Here is a 12,500-nt window from a genome sequence, read left to right on the forward strand (position 1 = left end):
TCAGAAATGAGTAGTGAGATCCTTTTGTAAAGGATGTATTTGGTAATGTATTGGAATTTCTGAATTAGTAACCTAAAAACAGAAGGAACCCAGAAGCTGTCCCTTGGCTTTTTTATTTTATAAATAATTATTATTCAAAGTTACCAGATAATTTTTGTATCTTTTTTCTGTGTCTGTCTTCCATTTTTAAGCTATTGTCTTCCCCTTTTGTGGGTCAGCTACTGAAAGAGTATCTGAAAAGGATTCCATACCTTTATGCTTCTTTGCATAAAACAGGGTAATCATTTTCTGCTTCCATATTTAGAAGATTGCCTTATCATTAAAGATCTACTTTTCTGCTTGGCTTTTCTCATGAACCTAGAGGAATCTTTGCTTTCATTTTTTTTCTCACAGTATTCTTTCTGGGAAGTCTTTTGGGTTCATCCCATATGTTGATTTTCTACCTCAGGATAGGTAAATAGTTACTACTAGCAAGTTCTGAGCTTTTCTCTTCCGTCTCTGGTATTAACTGGAACTATCTAAAAATTCTAGATTTTATGGCCTTGATTACCTTCTTGTTTTTTTGGCCACACTTTACATGTGACACATTTGTATTGTTTCTAGACACTACTCAGTCAGTAACCACTAATGCAACAGACTTTGACTGGCAGCTGTGTCTTAGAGGAGGAAAAAAAACAAGACCTCTCGAACTAGCCATTCAATATAAAGGCCAAAATGTTCCAGGATGATGACTCTAAACAGATGTTTCTGTTTTCTGAACCATCTGTCATTTACAGACCTCCTGCAAGTGATCACAGACAACATCACATTGGTATGGTTTTATACTCAGGTCAAGCATGCTTTTTTTTCAACTGGATCTAATAATGTGTTTGCATAGGTATTTTTATACCCCAAGCAGACTCCAAAGATTTTTTCCTCAGGTAGATTGCAAATCTCTGAGTGTGGGTTATTTGATACACTCTACCCTTCAATTTCTTTTAGTGATTGTTTGGATGTTAAAATCTTGAGACTTTTAGGCACCTTTTTTTCTGTCTGAGGATATGCAGCAGATATTAAAGGAGATAAAGAATAGTACTACAAAATCATAGAGAGGTATGTGGAAAAGATGTTCTAGTTAGTGTCATTTCTAGAACTGGTTCTCCTTTAAGGCCTAGTTACCTCTGGTTCTACAGTACTTGTGTGAGTTATCATCCTTTAGCCTTTCTTACTCGTCTATTAGATTTACTAGCCCGCCATATCTGCTTATTTTGCCTAAGGGCTCTCCCATCTTTTTCCTTCCATACCTCAAGTGAAGCAGTTTTTGAATAGAGGTTTTATATATCTGTCAACCTAGGACACTGGTGGCTTTCTCTTAGGATCTTAATTCGGATTGATTGGAAATATTTCACCATTGTGAACTTTTGTAAAAATAAAAGAAATTATGTTAATGTAGTCAATGCACATTTACACCCCCACTCCAGCAGTCCATGATCACAGCATATTATCGTATTCTTGTTTCTGTCCAGCCTTTCTTCTCATACTGTAAAGCCTGTATTTGTTACAACTAAAATAATACGTGTTTACTTTAATACCATTAACACAGAGCAGTCACTGAAAAGACCCCCCATCTCCCACATTAAAAACAAAACTGCTTTTACTATATAACATATATCATGAAATGTTTTATATAAATACTAAGAACATAATTTTCTGTATCCTCCTAATGACATAAAATGGGGTATATACTTTATAGTCCTCCCACAAGTTTAACCAAGTCAGACACTTTTTCCAGCAAAGCCCTATTTCACAAATGTGACTGCTTTATAGTTTCCCATTTATTCATTAATTTCAATGTTTCTGATCTCCATCCTGTTCATCTAAATTTCCCAACATCAGACTGTAGTCAGGTCCAGGGTACTCCTGATTCTCAATCACCTCGTGCTTTTTTTCAGTCTCAAGCATTTTCCTTTGGAACATTGGAAAAGGTTTCACTGGTAAGTCTCTGAGCTTTATTGTCAGAAAAATGAGAAGCAGAATCCCATTCCGCTTGCTGGCTAACTCTTTGTTGGATAAATATTTTTTCTATTTCCTCCTAACCCTGTTCTGCATCCAAAGATGTCTTTGATCCTCCAGGAAAAATATTCTGAAGACAGCTGAATGCAGCAGCTTGACTCTCACATCTGCCTCTCAACATTCCCAGATTGCTGGGATAAATTTGCTTCTCTTCTGCCTGGTGTAATGTGAATAACCATTTTCCACACACATTGTGCTCTGTTAATATAGGTCTTGGATGCTTTCTCGTGGCCATTGTTTTTTTTATTTTTAAACAAGAAGCATCTTTATCAAATTAAAACTTATGACATAGGCAATCAGACATTTATATAAATGAAAACAAACCATGTTGACATATTTTCAGTTGCAGACATTATACATCGCTTGTAATCTTTGCAGTCGCTCTCAGTCAGACTTTTCATAGCTCATTCAATTCCTGCCTTCCCTTAAATTTCATTCCTTCTCCAAAATATTATTTTGCATGTATTGTTCCCCCAGCTCCCATTTTCACATGTAGAAGTAGCGAATATAGTAACAGAGGTAAAAGAAAGATCCCACTTCCAGTTCTTTTACCTCTGTTACTGTATTTACTACTTCTAGCACAGTTGATTTAAGAATTTGATTCCCATTTCCTAGTAATTGCTTTTTTTGGCAGCCACCAGATTGAAACTCAGCAAGGCTTTATTATGTCTAGGCAGTTCCAAAACTGTATCATAGCTAAAAAATCATCTCTTTAGTTACACAAATTTGCTCACCCAGTATTTCTGACAGAGTATTCTGCAGGGAATTTAAGTCTGTCAGCTGATTACATTCCCAAACAATATGTTCCCAATTACCTCTTTCTTCTGTCACACTTCAAACATTTGTCGTCAATCTGAGGAAAAAATTTATTTTGCTTCTGCTTGAGGTATAAAAATATCCATCAAACACTTCCAAGCAAAGGTTCTAAATCCTCTAGACTTTGTTGCATATTTGGGAGCCATACATACAGTCGATATAAAGTGTACATATCCCCTGTTAAAATGCCAGGTGTTTGTGATATAAAAAAAAAAAATGAGACCACAATAAATAATTTCAAAACTTTTCCCACCTTTAATGTGACCTATAACCTGTACAATTCAATTGAAAAACAAATCTGTTAGGGGAAAAAAATATAAAATAAAAAACGTACAACAAGCGGGTTGCATAAGTGTGCACATCCTTAAACTAATACTTTGTTGAAGCACCTTTTGATTTAATGACAGCATCCAGTTTTCTTGGGGTACACACCTGCCATCAATTAAAGAGCCTCTGATTAACCCCAAATAAAGTTCAGCTGTCCTAGTAGGACTTTCCTGAAATTTACTCAGTTGCCTGCTAAAGCAAAAGCCATGATTCGCAGAGAGCTTACAAAGCATCAAAGGGATCTCAGTGTTGAAAGGTGTTTGTCAGGAGAAGGGTACAAATAAAATTCCCACAGCATTGGATATACCATGGAACTCAGTGAAAACAATCATCAAAAAGTGGAGAAAATATGGGACAACAATGACATTGCAAAGAACTGGACATCCCTCCAAAACTGATGAAAAGATGAGATGAAAACTGGTCAGGGAGGCTGCCAAGAGATTTACAGCAACACTGAAGGAGCTGCAGCAATTTCTGGCATGTACTGGTTGTGTACTACATGTGACAACAATCTCCTGTATTCTCCATATGTCTGGACTATGGGGTAGGGTTGCAAGATGGAAGCCTTTTCTTACACAGAAAAACATCCAGGCCTGGCTAAAATTTGCAAAACAATACATCAAGTCTCCCAAAACCATGTGGGAAAATGTGTTGTGGTCTGATGAGACCAAGGTCAAACTTTTTTGGCCACGTTTCCAAAAGGCACGTTTGGTGCAAAAACAAAACTTCACAAGACCAAAAGAACACAATCCCCATGGTGAAGTATTGTGGTGGCAGTATCATGGTTGGGGTTGCTTGTCTTCAGCTGGAACTGGGGTTTTAGTCAAGGTGGAGGGCCCAAAACATTCAGGTGTCTGCTAGAAAGATGAAGAGGAATTTCTCCTTTCCACATGAGAATGACCCCAAGCATACATCCAAATCAAAAAAAGAATGGTTTCACCAGAAGAAAATTGAAGTTTTGGAATGGCCCAGCCAGAGCCCAGACCTAAATCCAATAGAAAATCTGTGGGGTGACAGATTTTCTATTGTTACATTTTTATTGTTATATTTTTACGAAACAGCTGTTATTGAGAAGCCTCATGCTCAGTCAGTCATTTCAACCTCTGATTTTTTTTTCAATTTTATCAATACATCTGAATAACAACTTAAAGCTTCTACTATTTTTCCATCATTTTATTGTTTGAGTTCATAGGTTCATAGATTAGTACTAAGCTTAACTGCCCTTGCGAGCCTTTTTAAGCCTAGCCAGTTGTCCCTTGTGAGACTCAAACCCTGCACCTTGTGTTTGTAAGGCAAACACCTTAACCATTAGGCCACCCTTGCAATCAAGTTGATATATTCTTTCAGTGTTTCATTTATTTTAATCACCTTTGAGTATGTTTAATTTATTTTTTCTTCTAAATTGCTGGAGGCCATCCCTTGTATCAGAGCTGAAGCTTGAACTGCTTTTTGAACAGCTGTTGGATTCTTTCCAGCCAGAGATTTTCTCTTCACCTTATCTAGTTGAATTTGTTTTCTGGATCTGTAAATTTCTTCTTTGCTGGCATATAGGTACATAGGTAGGTACTAGGCTATTGGCCCAACGGCCTAAGTAAGCCTAGCCAACAAGGTTCCCTGGCTTATGCCACCCAAGAAAGTTAATTGTCGAGCAGAGCTGCAGAAGTGATCCCCGGGGTGTATTTCCTATTTCCCATCCACTCATCAAGATTTTTCTTGAAGAGTGCTAATGAGGAACTTTGCTTGACATAGATGGGTAGCTTGTTCCAGAGTATAGGAAGTCTCTGGGACAGGAATCTATTCCTCCAGCATGTCTTGTTTATTGTGGCAACAATGATTAGGTCCCTAGAGCGTGTAGCTCGGCGGGATTGGGATTTCTTTAGGTGTAGCATGTCCAACAGCTCTGGGTTTAACATAGCTTTATACGTTAAGCAGAGATCTTCTCTGAGTAGGCGATATGCTACAGAGTAAAGCTGGGGTTTTTTGAGACAGTAAGTGTAGGGCATCTGTTTGAGGCCTGTAATCCTCTTTGTGAGGTACTTCTGTGGCCTTTCCAGCTGCTGCAGATGTCTTGTGAGGTACATTCCAAAAGGGGCGTTGTACTCTATAATGGGTCTAATGAGTGCCAAGTTGAGGGGAACAATAACCTTTTTTCTTGGATGAGAACCCTTTTGTGATGAGGTGTGCCACATAGAAGGATTTCCTGACTACTGTGGTGATGTGATTATCAATGGAGAGACTACTGTCCACCTGGGTCCCAAGGTCTCTTATCACACATTCGGCATTAAGTAGACTGCTGTATATGGGGTAGTTCATGGGTACAGAGTTTTTACCAAAGGGGAAGACAATGTACTTTTTGGCATTGAGCTTGAGGCCATGCCTCTGACACCAGGCATCTGTCTCAGTGAGGCCCTTCTGTAGGATGGCCACATCATTCGGGGACTCGACTATGTCTCCTAGTTTGCAGTCATCTGTGAACTTCATTATCCAAAGGCCTTCTGTGTTAGCCTGTACTTCAGAGAAGTAGGTACCAAACAGGAGAAGTCCCAGGACTGAACCCTGTGGTACTCCACTTGTCACTGGTTTGAAGTCAGATTTAGAGTCTGCAACTTTTACAGTGTGGGTTCTGCCAGTGAGCCAGTTAGCAACCCATTTTGTGGCGTAGGGATTTATACCTAGTTTAGTGAGTTCCAGAATGGGGGATGGTGTACTTGCTAGCGACTAAATTAATTTTACCCAAAATGACAATTATACTAGCTGTTATTTCTCATTTTCTACTTTCACACTGGGAGAGATGAAATTTAGCTGTTTTTCAGAGTGTAGCCATCTTGGAAGTCCACTTATCCCATATATTTTAAGGCTACTGCATAAGTGATGTGATAATGAGCATAATACTGTTGTGTAAGTGCTATAATAGATGTTGGAATGGATTGCTGCTCCAGTAGTCAGTCCCAACATTCCCATAATTTTCCTTTGTTTATGCGAAAGAGTGGGATTTTTATTGCTACACATGCCTGTTGCCAGAGCTGTAGCCTCATTCTTCTGAAGCAAGAAAGTGCTGCTGACGTTTTGGCACCTTAACCACTGATTTTTTTTATTCTTCCCTTGTGCAGGACAGTGGCTAGTTGGAGTGAATGGTGCCCTAAAGCTTTGAAAGCTAGCCTGTGGGTTCAGTCCTTAGCAGGATGACCTGTATAGCATAAAGCTAGTCCAGTTAGTGATCTATTCAAACATCTGCTGTTGTAGTAAGTTAACATACACAACTGTAGTATCCTAGCCATAACTGAATAATGGAATTCAGAAGATTTAGGATTATTTCAGAAAGGTTACTGCTGCTGTAGCCAGTCCCTCCCTCCATCCATTTCCGTAGTATTCCTGTTTTTTATGGCAGGGTGTGGAATTTCTACTGCCAGGGTTCAAGCCTCATTCTTCTGAGGCAAGAAAGCACTGCTATATATGATATTTTAAATATAAATGATTGAGGAATATGTCAGAGGAGGAGGAATGATGTTATGGATTCATAACTCTTAATTACTCAAATCTTGCTAAAACTGAAAATGTTTGAATGTTTATTCTTTGTGGGGTACCCCTTTAACAATTCTTTTATGTTACCAGAGTCCAAATATGGACTTAAGTAAGCACTGGGAATACTCGCCACAATTGGGAAACAAGTCATTTTTTGTGACAAAAAGTCAATTAACAGTATGGCAGTTATGTAACCAACTAACAATTACTTACCTATGCTAATCCACCATAATTAGAGTTGGAACTTAATGTGGCATACTAATGCCATAAATATAGCATGCATGTTTAGTCTTCCACATTAAGAAGCAAACTTTAAAACTATTTCATGCTGTAAAACTGCCTTTTGTTTTCACCCACAAAATATTCACGTGCATAAAGATGTATACAAACACTGTTTTGTGTGAATAGAATAGTTTGTTTCACACATTTAAGCTTGCTCTTTAAGCATACATTACCATCATGGTAGAATCCTGAGTTGCCAAAACTATAATAGAAATAAAAGAAGTATTAATACCTACAAGAAATAGCACAACCATTTGAATAACACAGGCTTATTAAATGTAGTAAGGCATTAAAAAAATATAGGAGTGAGAAAATTACATTTCAGAATAACCTGGCTGAAGAAGCATGACACATCATAAGAAAAATTCTTTGTAAATACATAAATTTGATAGGCAAGTGTACTTACCTTGTGAATATAATACAGGTGAATGACAGATTAGTATGGGGACTTCCAAGATGGCTGCACATTGTGTAACAGCTTAATTTCAACTCTCCCTGTGTGAAAACATAAACTCAGAAGAGACATTCAGTAAACTCATATTTTGGGGTAAATATTGGCAACTGGCTAGTTAATGCACTGCATGGATGCCAGCAAAAAAGAAATTCAGAGAGCCTGAAAGAAAATCAATCACAAAATGTGAGAAGAAACACTGACTAGGAAGAATTCTGCAGCTGTTCAGCAAAAAGCAGTGCAAGCTGCAGCTTTGGTGAAAGACATAACTTCCAGTAACTTAAAGGAAAAAATAATTCAACTGTACTCAGAGCTGATTAAAATAAACAAAACACTGATGGTATATCAACTCAAATAACAAAAGGCTGGAAAATGAAAGAAGCTTTAAACAGATAGTCAGATAAGGTGATAAATAAAACTGCAAACATTAGAAGTCAAAATGAAGAAAAGGCAGGCTGAATATGAGACTGCTCAAGGAGAAATGTTTAAAAAAATAATAGAATTAGAGGAGACAGAGCACAAAGGAAAACCTGAAGTTTTCTGTTGTACCAGAGAATGTGGAAGGAACAGGCTGCATTAATTTTATTAAAGCACAAATAAGCAACTGGACTGGTATTCCACAGCAGGAGTTGTTCATTGAAAGGGCACATCTTGTGTGTGCTCCAGACCAGGTCATGAGAAAGCAGCCTAAACCTTTAATAGTAAAGATGCAATCCTACCAGCAGGAATTAATTCTGACAAAATAGTGGCAGAAAGACAAAGTACTAAAAGTAGGAGAGCAGAGTGTTTGTGGAAGATTACTCACTGTACACCAAGCAGAAGGGGAATACATTTATTCCACTAATCAGGGAATGTAGAGAAGCAGGCATGAGATTCAAAATGCTGAACCCAGCTATCTTCAGAATATTCTTTCTTGGAGGGACAAAATAATTTTTTGATGCAGAACATGCTAAGGAGGAAATACAAAAGTTTGTCCAACAAAAAATGTGCTGTGAAAAAGGAGATTCTGCTTCTTCTTCTTCTGGTATAAAAGACCACAGAGAGACTGTGTCGGTGAAACCTTTCCCAATATTTCAATGTAAAATGCTTTGAAAGAAAGAAAAAAACACATGAGCTGAGTGGAAGAACTAAGAGTACGTTGGAAATGAAGCAGAGACTGGATTTGGGATATGGCGATAAACAAGAATAAAACCAACAACTTGGAAAATGACAAATGTGAGATTACAAAGCATTAATTGTATTTGTGAAACATGACAGAACAAGAAAACCTGAAATATTGGACTTTTTTTTGATATTGTTAAACTTGTAGGGAACTGTAAAGCATATGCCCTACTTTATGTCGTTAATGTTTTGAGGAACCCTTAGTAGACGGGGAAGAGGAAGGAAATAGTTAACTGTAAGTAAAACAAAATTGTGTTCTTAACAGTAGTATTTTTATAATGCATGGTATAATATGCATGCTATAAAGTGTTCTCAGTTATTTTCAACTGTAATGGGGATACTAAAGTTAACAGGTGCCCCTGTTTTTTTTTCTTTTGTTCAGTTTTAAGAAATGTAGGCATTACAAAGTTAAAAAGAAAAGTCTGGTCAAAAAGAGCATGATACAAGGAAAAATTTATTTGCCTTTTCTCATTGTAGCATAAGGGAATGGCTAGATTAATGCCATTGACTTGATCAAGTAACAAATCGTAAGAGAAAAAAAAAACATTGAATATAACAAATCTTTCTTCTAGCAAATAAATGCTTGTAAAAGCAACTCTGTACCTGGTTCTCATGTCTCCATGAAGACAGTCTGATTGATAAAGAGTAATAAAAACAGAATAATTCTTTCTTTCATTGGCTAGCAGATAAGGTTTTCTGAAAGCATTTAACTGTTTGCCCAGTCTGGGAGAGAAATAGAGAAGACAAAGACAGAGTTTAGTAGAAGCACAGGCTATACTATGCATCTTATGGTTAACCTTTCATTTAGGTTAACCCAAGTCTATCAGTGTGCTTCCCAGTTTAGGACAGTTGTTCCTATTAGGAAGGTAAAACTTCAGTATGTGAAAATGTACATGGCTTTGTGTGTTAGCATTAAACTGATAGGTTTTAGGGGTGTATTGGATGCATATTTGTTGGTTGTTTGAGGGCTTTCAATAATTTTTATAAGTTGTGACATAGGCTCAAATGGATATGACAATAAACAACTGTATAAAAGATCAACCTGCCAAATATTAGTATAAGTATGTAGCACAAAAGCTGGAACTAGATACTTAAAAAGCTGTTAGATAAAAGGTAGGAATATTTTTTTAACATAATGACTCTTTCTATGTTATCCTTAGATGTAAATTACCTCACAAATATATACAAAAAAGAAAGAGTAGTGAACTTTATTAAAAATGTAGAGGGCAAATAGCTATGATACAGGAGACTCATTTGGAAAGATTTGAACATGTGAATTTGAAAAAGAAAGGTTTCCAGGATGGTAATTCAGCAGAATACTTGGGACAAAGAAAAAGAGAAGTACATAAATTAATTGCAAGAGGAGCTCCAGTAGTGACAGAAAAGGATAAAATCGATAAAAAATGTAAATTTGTAGTACTAAGGGGCTATTGGCATGGGAGGAGGATTACTCTGGCATGCATTTATATCCCTCCTAAAACTGCTATAATGAAGCTTAAGAAAATACTGGGAGAAATAATCCACTTTCAGCAAGAATATTACTTATAAGTGAGGATTGGAATTTGATTTGCAGCAGTGAAGATGTGTCTGAGGGCCCAGAAGTGAAAATATAACAATGGAGGGTAGACTTTTGAAAAAAAATCATAAAAATATTTGGCATGGAAGATGTAAAGTCAGTAGTAGGAATCTGAAGTGAATTTACGTATTGTTCTTGAAGATACAAAAACTGGAGTAGACTAGACAGAACTTACATTTCACAGAAACGTGCATTTAATTGAAAGCTTTGATACACATCCAATAACTATTTCAGATCACATGCCAGTAATAATTAAAATAAAAGTGCAGGTTAATGAAATAAAAATGAGACATTGGCACTTTCCCATTTATCTGTTGAAAGGAGAGGAATTTAAGGAATGGGTAGTGGAAAATATTGAAGAGTTATTAAAGAAGATAGAAATTTCTTCTGAAAATATAGCTAGGGATTTGGATAAAATTAAAGGCGAGTTTAAAAGTAGGGTGGAAATAAAAGAAAGAGATGGTTAAAAAGAAACCAAAATTATTTAGAGGGACTGACAAATGAAAAAGTATTGCAGAATAGGGGGCATCTTGCAGAACAAGTGGAGGAGCAATTGCAGAATGTTAAACAAAAAATAAGGGATTACCTCAATAATATGTATGAGTTTAGAAAGATTGTTAAGCAACTGTTTTTGGTAATAACTCTAGAGCACAAAGACTTTTAGCACAACAAAGGCAACAGAAAGTAGAAAGGATTGTTGCCAAGTTTAGGGAGCCTATAACAAGGAAGATAACAAGAGATCCCGTAGAAGCACTAGAAATATTTCAGAAATTTTATGAAAGTCTGTATAAACCAGAGAAATATGGAAAACAAAAAATCTAGAAGATTTAGAATCTTTGCTTGGAAGTGTTTACATAGGTGTTTTTATACCTTGAGTAGACTCCAAAGAATTTTTCCTCAGGTAGACTTCATGTTGGAGGTGTGTTGGGGAAGAAAGAGGTAATTGGGAACATATTTTCTGGAAGTGTAGTGAGTTGGCAGACTTTAAAGATTCCCTGCAGACTACTCTGTCAGAGATACTGGGTGAGCAAACTGGTGTAACTAAGGAAATTATTTTTCAGCTATGATACAGAATCAGAATTGCCTAGACATAGAAAGCCCTTGCTGAGTCTAATTATGGTGACTTCCAAAAAAGAAATTCTAGAAAATGGAAATTAGAGTCTAAACCAACTGTACTAGAAGTAGTAAATATATTAACAGAGATAAAACAACTGGAATTGGGACCTTTAGAAAAGGATAGTAGCAAGTTTCATAGAAAAAAATGGAAATTGTGGGAACAATACATGCATAGGAGGAATGAGCTTTAAAAGAAGGCAGGATTTGAATGAGCTATGTAATGTCTGGCTGAGTGGCTATATTATAAGTGATGTATAATGTTTACAACTAGAATTATGTCACTATGGTTTGTTTTCATTTATATAAATGTACGGTTGCCTATGTCATAGGTGATAATTTAATAAAGATGCTTCTTGTTTTAAAAATGACACATTGGTATGGGACCCTAAAATACTTAATACATTTTAATAGTTACTTTACAAATAGCTGTAGTGTCAGTACTTGGGCAAACTATTATATAATAGATCATGATGATCCGTGTCCTATGAGTCATTACATGATTGGTAACTCTTTGAACAAAATTAATAAATCTACTTCAAAATGTCATAATATTCTTGCTGTTATATTAGTTAACATTAAAAATACATTCTGAGCCTTTAATGAGTCTTATTTTAATAAACATCTTTAAACTGGAACTGTTCTTTGTTGAAAGAATCCAACAACACTCCTATTTATAAAAAAGGAAACAACATTGAAATAAATTCTGAACCAGTCAGTCTTGTATCTATACTTGGCAGACATTTTGAAAGATGTGTTAGAGACATACTATGTAACAATGAAAATGATTTAGCATTGCAAGATACAAACCAGCATGGTTTTATAAAAGGCCTATCTCCCCTTCCAAATTTAGCAGGGGTTTATACCCAAATAACTATGGCTTTAGAATTAGGATTAACAACAGGAGCGATTATTTGGATTTAGCAAAGGTTTTCAACTCCCCACATCATACTGTACATTTTAAAGCTCTTTGTGATGCTGAAGTAAACCAGTACTTAATTAGATGGATTATATCATGCCTAAAGGATATAATACAGCGTGTTTATAATACAAGGCACAAAATCTGATTTATTGCCAGTTAGGTCAGTGTACCACAATGTTCAGTACTACTTACTTAATAATTGTTGGTATGATACCTAGAAGTGGATATTGTTGGCTGAGCAAGTATGTAGATGATTGTAAAATTGGTTTCCTCTCTAT

General features: G+C 36.3%; 1 protein-coding gene across 1 annotated transcript in view; it reads left to right on the forward strand.

Moving 5' to 3' along the window:
• Positions 1-12,500, forward strand: part of LOC122794195 (general transcription factor IIE subunit 1-like) — a 480,389-nt gene that overhangs the window by 422,362 nt on the left and 45,527 nt on the right. The window lies entirely within an intron of this gene.

The sequence above is a fragment of the Protopterus annectens genome, chromosome 2.part1 (assembly GCF_019279795.1).
Source record: "Protopterus annectens isolate FY-2018-M chromosome 2.part1, PAN1.0, whole genome shotgun sequence".
NCBI lineage: Eukaryota > Metazoa > Chordata > Ceratodontiformes > Protopteridae > Protopterus > Protopterus annectens.